Consider the following 7574-nt stretch of genomic DNA (forward strand, 5'->3'; position numbering starts at 1 on the left):
GAGCACATGAGTATTTCTTACCTTCACTGAAAGGCAGACAGTGTCTACATCATTCAGACAGTGTATGTATGAACTGGCCAGCATTCCTCACATAAACAGGGTGAAACTCAAGAAGTCAGCATTGTCTATAAAAAACAAAAAAAACTAGTTTCTCAGTGAAGTGTAGTGTGTACACTGAGCCAAGCAAATTCCTTTCTCGCTGTTTAGTATGATTCATCCAAATAAAGAGCTGGGGCTGCAGAAAGTCTGAATAAATCTGCAATAACTACCATGAAAAAAGGCAGCCCATAATCTTAAAATCTGTTCTCAAAATAAGGGCGAAAGGCAGTATTATGACCTCAGTCACATTGTTCCCATTGCGTTGCTTTTGTCCGCAGTCCTTTGTTCTTCTCCATGAGAAATTAAGTGTCAAGCAATTTCATAATCCTATCGGAACTGTCCTTTTTATTGATTTCTGAACACTGTTAACAGTGTTAACCCCTTTGGAGGTCAGTTGATTTTCTTACATCTGCATGAAGTGTGGCTCTGATGTCATTCATTATGGTGATTCTGAAGAAGATAATATTCTACCACAGTGTCTGTCTACACAGAGAGAAAGGAGAATGGAACTGTCTACACAGAGAGAAAGGAGAAGCACAGATGCTTCTGTTTTAGGTGATTATTGCCCTCGCAATAAACTACTTCCCACATCTATAACATGTTACACACACCCACATACATACACACACAAGCACATGCACATACACACAACCAAACACACACATACATACACATATACTCACACACATACACACATACATATATACACATACACAGATACACATATATACACACATTCACACATACATATACACACATTCATACACAAATACACATATATATTCACACATGCATAGACACATGCACACATACACCAACGCTAGCTTGAAAGTGTTCAGAAGCCTTATTAAAGTTCATGTAATCAAAACGTTTCTTTAGAAAGGATGATGTTTAGAGAACTTCCAAAATGTATTGAGCTCAAACAAATTATGAAAGGCTCAGCAATACTAACACACATATACACACATACACACACACATACACACAGAAACAGTTCAATACTGTAAGTCATGATGGCTCTTCATCTCAAGATAGTGTTTGTGGAACCACATGGAATCATACTGAGTGGGGAGATTTCTGAAGAGTTGTTTAAAGTAGTCATATAATTCTGTTTATATAAGTGCATTCTCATCAGGAAAGTTTGAATCATGTATGAATCAAGTAGAATGTTAAAATATACAGCATGAACACATGGTGAGAGTAAACATTAATCTATAACAGATTGAATTTTTTAATTGTTTGAGAATTTCATATAACGTTTTGATCAAATCCACCTCCAACTCCTCTCCTACCCTCCGCCTCACTTTTTCTTTCCACCTCTATTTGCTCTTTTTTTTTTTTCAAACCCACTGAGTGCTGCCTATATGTGAATGGGTGGAGGTCCTCCTCCACTACTGGAGCATATGTCGCCTCTCAGGGGCCACATCCCTGAAGAAGACTTAGTCTTCTCTCTCCACTAGCTCTTTAGCTCACGTGAGACTACGTGGGCCCTTTCCCACACCCTGCCTGCCCCGTCCTTTCTGGGACTTTGACTGACTTGACCTTGTCCGTCTTGTGCATGCAGTAACATCTGCTATGAGTTCATGTGTGCAACAGCACTGTCACGTCCAGCAAATTCTGTTTCACTGCAGATGTCCACTATCTCTAGTTCTTCCATTCTTTCCACATCTTCTTCCTTGGTGATCCTTGTGCCTTCACGAGGGCATGTGATACAGACGTTCCATTTAGGGCTGACCACTCCACAGTGCACAGAGCTTCTTTCCGATGAGGGTTGAAAGATGCACTAATCTGTAAAGATTACTTTATCTACTGAGCAGAATAATAATATTAGATATCCTCTATAGAGCCTATAACCTAGCCAGCCACAGATTTTTGGTCCTGTTTATGACATCAGGCATGAGTTCTGTCTTGTGGAAAAGGCTTTAGATCCAATTTTAAAAGTGGTTGATTATTCCCATACTATTTGTGCCACTAGTGCACCAGTGGGTATATCTTGCAAGGCAGGCTTCAGTTATTGTAGCTTGTGAGGTCCACTCACAAGCTTGTGACTGTTGACTGTTTTTCTCCCCCAGTAGCATGCATAGCACCTTCCAGTACTATGAAAGCTAGCCAGTAGGGATGAAGCTTCCACATCAGTACTAGTTTGATTTCTCCATGAATGTGGTATCTTCAGCAATTAGTCTTATCATTACATTTTGGAGAGTAACAAGGAGCATTGGCAATAGCCTGTATTGTTTAGGGCTATCTATGCTACCCCATTAACCCGAAACTCAAAAAGATGTAAGCCATACTTGGCACACTATGGTGTGAGGGATCATTGTCCCCCTATTGAAGGATAACTCCATATAATTCTCTCTCTCTCTCTCTCTCTCTCTCTCTCTCTCTCTCTCTCTCTCCCTCTCTCTCTCCCCCAGCATATATATGAAAGCTTCTATAACAGTAGGTCTTCATATTGGTTTTTCAAAGATCTTTACTGTTAGTTATCCTTCGCCAAACTCCCTCCTCTACCCTGCCCTCCCATTCTCCATACCGCTTGTGCTCTATTCCCCCCAACCCCCAGGGTCCCCTACCAGTTTTCTGCCTTTTATGGGTATTCTACCATAAACACACATCTAAAGATTCAAAATGAACATCCGCATGTGACAGAGAACAGACAGCATTTGTCTTTCTCCATTTGGATTAACTCACTCACAATGAGGATTTCGATTCATTTACCTGCAAATTTCATGGTTTCACTCTTTATCACAGCTGAATAATATTCCACTGTGTATGTGCACCACATTTTCATTAGCCATTTGTCAGTTAATGGACATCTAGGCCTTTTCAATTTCCTGCCTAGAATGAATAAAGCAGCAAAAACAGGAATGAAAAATACCTCTGTAGTTTGACAGAGAGTTTGGGGAGAATATGCCCAGGAGTGGCATAGCCGGATCATGTGGTAGATATATTTCTAGACTGCTGAGGCACCTCCACACTGATATCCATAGTGACTGTACCAGTTTGCACTTCCACCAACAGTGAGTAAGTGTTCCCCTTGCCTCAGTATTTGTTGCTATTTATTATTTTTTTCCATTTTAGTAATTCTGACTGGTTAAGATAAAAATCTTGAATTGATTTTAATTTGCATTTCCCTGATAGGTAAGAATGCTAAACATTAAAAAAATAATTTGTTGGTGATTTGTATTTCCTCTTTGAGACCCCTGTCTCCTTAATTCTATACCCCATTTTTCACTGAGTTGTTTGCTTTCTTGGTGGTCTTTTTTTTTTTTTTCGGGTTTTTTTTGGTATATTCTGTCAGATGTGTAGCTGGTAAAGAGGTTTTCTTATTCAGATGGAATTTTTTTAATTGATAATTCACTGAAGGAAACGTTATAAAGGATGAAGTGTTCTAAGCTTTTTCTACTTGCAATGAGTCAATGATAGTATAAAAGATCAGAGCAAGAAGTCATTTATAGTCTATGTGTTCAAAGCAAGTGTTTTATTGGTTTGGTGATTCACATTGATTGGGTGGATTTGGGCAGCGACATTCATGGGCTTTTTTTTTTTTTTTTTTTGTCTTTTTGAGACAGGGTATCCCTGTAGCCCCAGCTGTCCTGGAACTCACTGTATAGACCAGGCTGGCCTCAAACTCACAAAGACCCGCCTGCCTCTGCCTCCCAAGTGCTAGGATTAAAGGCGTGCGCCACCACAGAGAGGACTAGTTTGTACCTTTTGCATTCAGCTACCAAAAATGCAAGTGTCTCTGACTTGGTTAGTTCTAGGAAGAACAGAAAGATAACTGGTGAACAATTGAGGGTTATTTGGCTTCTCAGCCTCAGGAGTTTACTTAGCTCCTTAGACCTATTGAAGTGGAGACTAGCTGGCCAGACTTCCTGCCAGGTGCTCCATACCTGGCACACCTTCCAGGAGCCTGATGTTCCTTGATCCCACTGTGCATATAAAATAAGAACTTAGTATAGGCACAACTTAAAGCTTTCCAGAAGGTTCTATGGTACAGAGTCTCCCTCCCACATTGATTGAGTTTATAGCTTGTATAAGCTTTTTCACTTTTTTAAATTTCATGAGTTAATCAGCAGAGGGAAGGGATTAGGACAGAAGACCGTGAGAGTGTTGATACAAATAGATTCATTTATTTTAAAACCTTGATTCATCTTTTGGTCACTTTTGATATATTCAAATAAGCCTCCATGAAAATCATATTTGTAATGTAACTAATTTATGAATTATAATTACAAGGACTCTACAAAAATATTTGTACCAGTTGCTACCCAGGTTCATAGCAACAGATTTGATAGTTTGAAGTCCTTAGAAATGCAAGGTGCTATCTTACTATTGTGACATAGAATAAAGTCAAAGGAACTGAGAACAAACAAACTTAAATTTATCTGGGGACAATCAGGATGGCAATCTGGGAAAACAGGGATTAAAGCAGTCTTAAAAACCTTCTCCATGCTGGGCAGATGGTTCAGTGGGTAAAGTGTTTATCACCCAGGTGTGAGAGCTGAGTTTGGATCTCCAGAACTCGTTTAAAGCCATACAAAAGTAGTAGGAATTTTTAGTTCTAGAGAGTTGGGAGGTGAGGACAGAAGAAAGCCTGGAAGCTTGTGGACTAGTTAGGATGCAGCGAGTGACACCCTGACTCAAACAAAATGGACAGTGACAACCATACTCGGTGTTGTGCTCTTACCTCCACACATGTGCTGTGGCACATACATGCCAGCATTCATGTTTATGAACATGCAAACACACACACATACACACATCATAAACACATCCACAAATAAATATATTTAAAACAAAGGAAATCTGCTTTAAATCTGGGCATGGTGTCATAGGTTTACTATTTACTATTTTGCATTTGGGAGGAAGAGGCAGAAGAATCAGGAATTCAATGTAATTCTAGGCTTCTACTGAATATATTGTATATCAAGGTCAAGGGAAGCCTGTGCTATATGAGACTTAAATAGATCTATCCAAAATTTTGTAAAATGGCAGCTGTATTAGAAATGACCACATTTCTTAGTCAGGAAGCATGATTGTTGCAGGTAAAATTCAGTTGTCTTGTAAGAAAGGCCAAGGGAGAGATGTATTCTTCACCTCTGGATAGTTTCGGGGGAGGACTCCTTCATACAGAGGGTCAGCAGAAATTAAGGATATTCCAAAGGTGACCTTTCATCCATGGGTCTGCTGGATAGCGTCACTTGTCAACTTGACATGTCTGTGAAGAAGGAACCTCAGTTGGGGAATTGTCTCTATTGGATTGGCCTGTGGACATGTCTGTGGGGCATTTTCTTGATTACTGAGTGATGTGGAAGGGCTCAGCACACTGTGGGTGATACCACCCCTGGGCAGGTGGTCCTGGGTTGTAGAAGAAAACAGACTGGTTATAGGTCAGATGAGTGAGCCAGTAAGCAGCATTCCTCCAGGGTGTCTGTCTTAGTTCCTGACTCCAGGTTCCTGTCCTGCCTAAGTTCCTGCATTGGTTTCCTTTAGTGATTGCCTATCACTTGTAAGTAAGATGAAATAAGCCATTTCCTCCCCAACTTGCTTTTGGTCAGTATTTTGTCACAGTAATAAAAAAAATCTAACTAGAATAGTAACTAGAGTAATAACTAAGGATTGGGTGGCCATCTGCAACCCAGCTCAAAGACTCAAGTGAGAATCCCTATGAGATTCAGTTAACGATGAGCTCCGTTCTCCATTTTAAGAACCCTCAACCAAGACTACTCCTTTTTTTTTGACACTATTATAAGTCAAAGATAGAATTTTGTGAATAGGATGAAGAGCTGTGCTGTGACTCTGTAAACATACTATTTTCCTTCTAAGGGGCCTTTACTGATTGAATTATGTACCTGTAGTACCACTATGGACAGCAGTTTAACACCCAGGACTTACATATACCCTGTCCCACAGAAGTTTCTGTTTTATACTCCCTGATCAAATCCTAGGCAAAGAAACTAATAACCCCGTACAAGGTGCTATGTTTAAAGAAAGAACAAAGCTGTAAACAAGATAAAATTTCCAAATGAGCCACTCAAAACATGTTTTTCTCCATTACAAGGTGAACCAGGTAGGAGAGCGAACACAGCTGGGACATAACCTACAGGTGGCCGTTGCCAACATGGTGGGTGACTCATCTTTTCCACAAATGAACACAAGTGCCCTGTAAATCGAGGTTTAGCAGGTGTGTGCATGCGAGTAAAAACACAAAGTTATCCAGCTCTTTATTCCCAATAGTTCAGAGCTGTTTGCCAAGAAAAAGAAGAGAGGGGCATTTCTCAAGACTCCTTTAAATCTATAAAACTGGAAGTGAAAACACAGCTGACATAACCTGGCTGAGAGGCTTCACAGACAGAAGAAGCTCAATTAAACTGACCTTGTTAGAGAAATGAATCATTGCCCCAAGTCTATGAGGATAGCTCAGAAGTCTTATTACATAACTTCATTCTCGATTAAGTTTCCCACATGGACAACACTTCTGTCAGTCCTCATCTCAAACAAGTTGAGTCTTGAGGGATTGTATTTCATGTGTAAAGAAAGACCAGAAGTGTAGAAAATCCCTCAAGTAGAGCCTTCAGGCCACTGGCATAACACCGATATACCCCTTCTTTGCTGCCGATAGAAACAGCCCTTGGAATATGCTGCTCCCAGGAATTCATTTATTTTTCTTTTGAAAAAATATTTTGTTAACCACGTGTGGTGGCACATGCCTTTAATCCCAGCATTTGGGAGGCAGAGACAGGTGAATCTGAGATTGAAGCATACCTGGTCTATGTAGCAGGTTCCAGGCCAGCTGGGATTATAAGGAGACCCTGTCTCAACGAAACAAAAACATGGACAGCAACAACAAAACATTTTATTTTTTGAGAATTTCATACAATGTATTTTGATTCTATTCAGCCCTCTTTCTCCTCTCAGATCAACCCCACCTCCCCACCCAAGCCTACTTCCATTTTTTTACTTTTTAAAGCCAATCAAATCCAATTTATTTTCCCTTGGGTATGGTTCATCTCCTGGAGAATAGTCACCCTTTTGGGGTGTCATATCCTTAAAGAAAACGAAGGTTATCTCTTCCAGCAGTTATCAATTGCTAATAGTCCCTCAGCTAGGGGGTGGGGCTTCATGTTGGGATTCTGCCTGGCTTGTGCTGTGTCAGTCTTGTGCACATTCTCATAACTGCTTGGGGTTCATATGTGCAAGTGCCCTGTTGTGTCTGGAAAAACAGTTTCCTTGCTTTCGTCTACCACATCTGGCTTTCACAGTCTTTCCAGCCCCTCTTCCTCAGTGCTCCCTGAGTTTGGCAGGTAGGGCTACGATATAGGTGTCCCATTTAGGGTTGAGTGTTCAGTAGTCTCTTATTCTCTGCACAGTGACCAGTTGTGGGTCTCTCTTAATCACCTGCTGCAAGAAGAAGATCCTCTGATGAGAGTTGAGAGATGTACTACCACAAATTAAATTCAATGAGATCAGAAAAC

This window comes from Nannospalax galili, unplaced genomic scaffold (assembly GCF_000622305.1).
Source record: "Nannospalax galili isolate Female #2095 unplaced genomic scaffold, S.galili_v1.0 scaffold72, whole genome shotgun sequence".
Lineage (NCBI taxonomy): Eukaryota > Metazoa > Chordata > Mammalia > Rodentia > Spalacidae > Nannospalax > Nannospalax galili.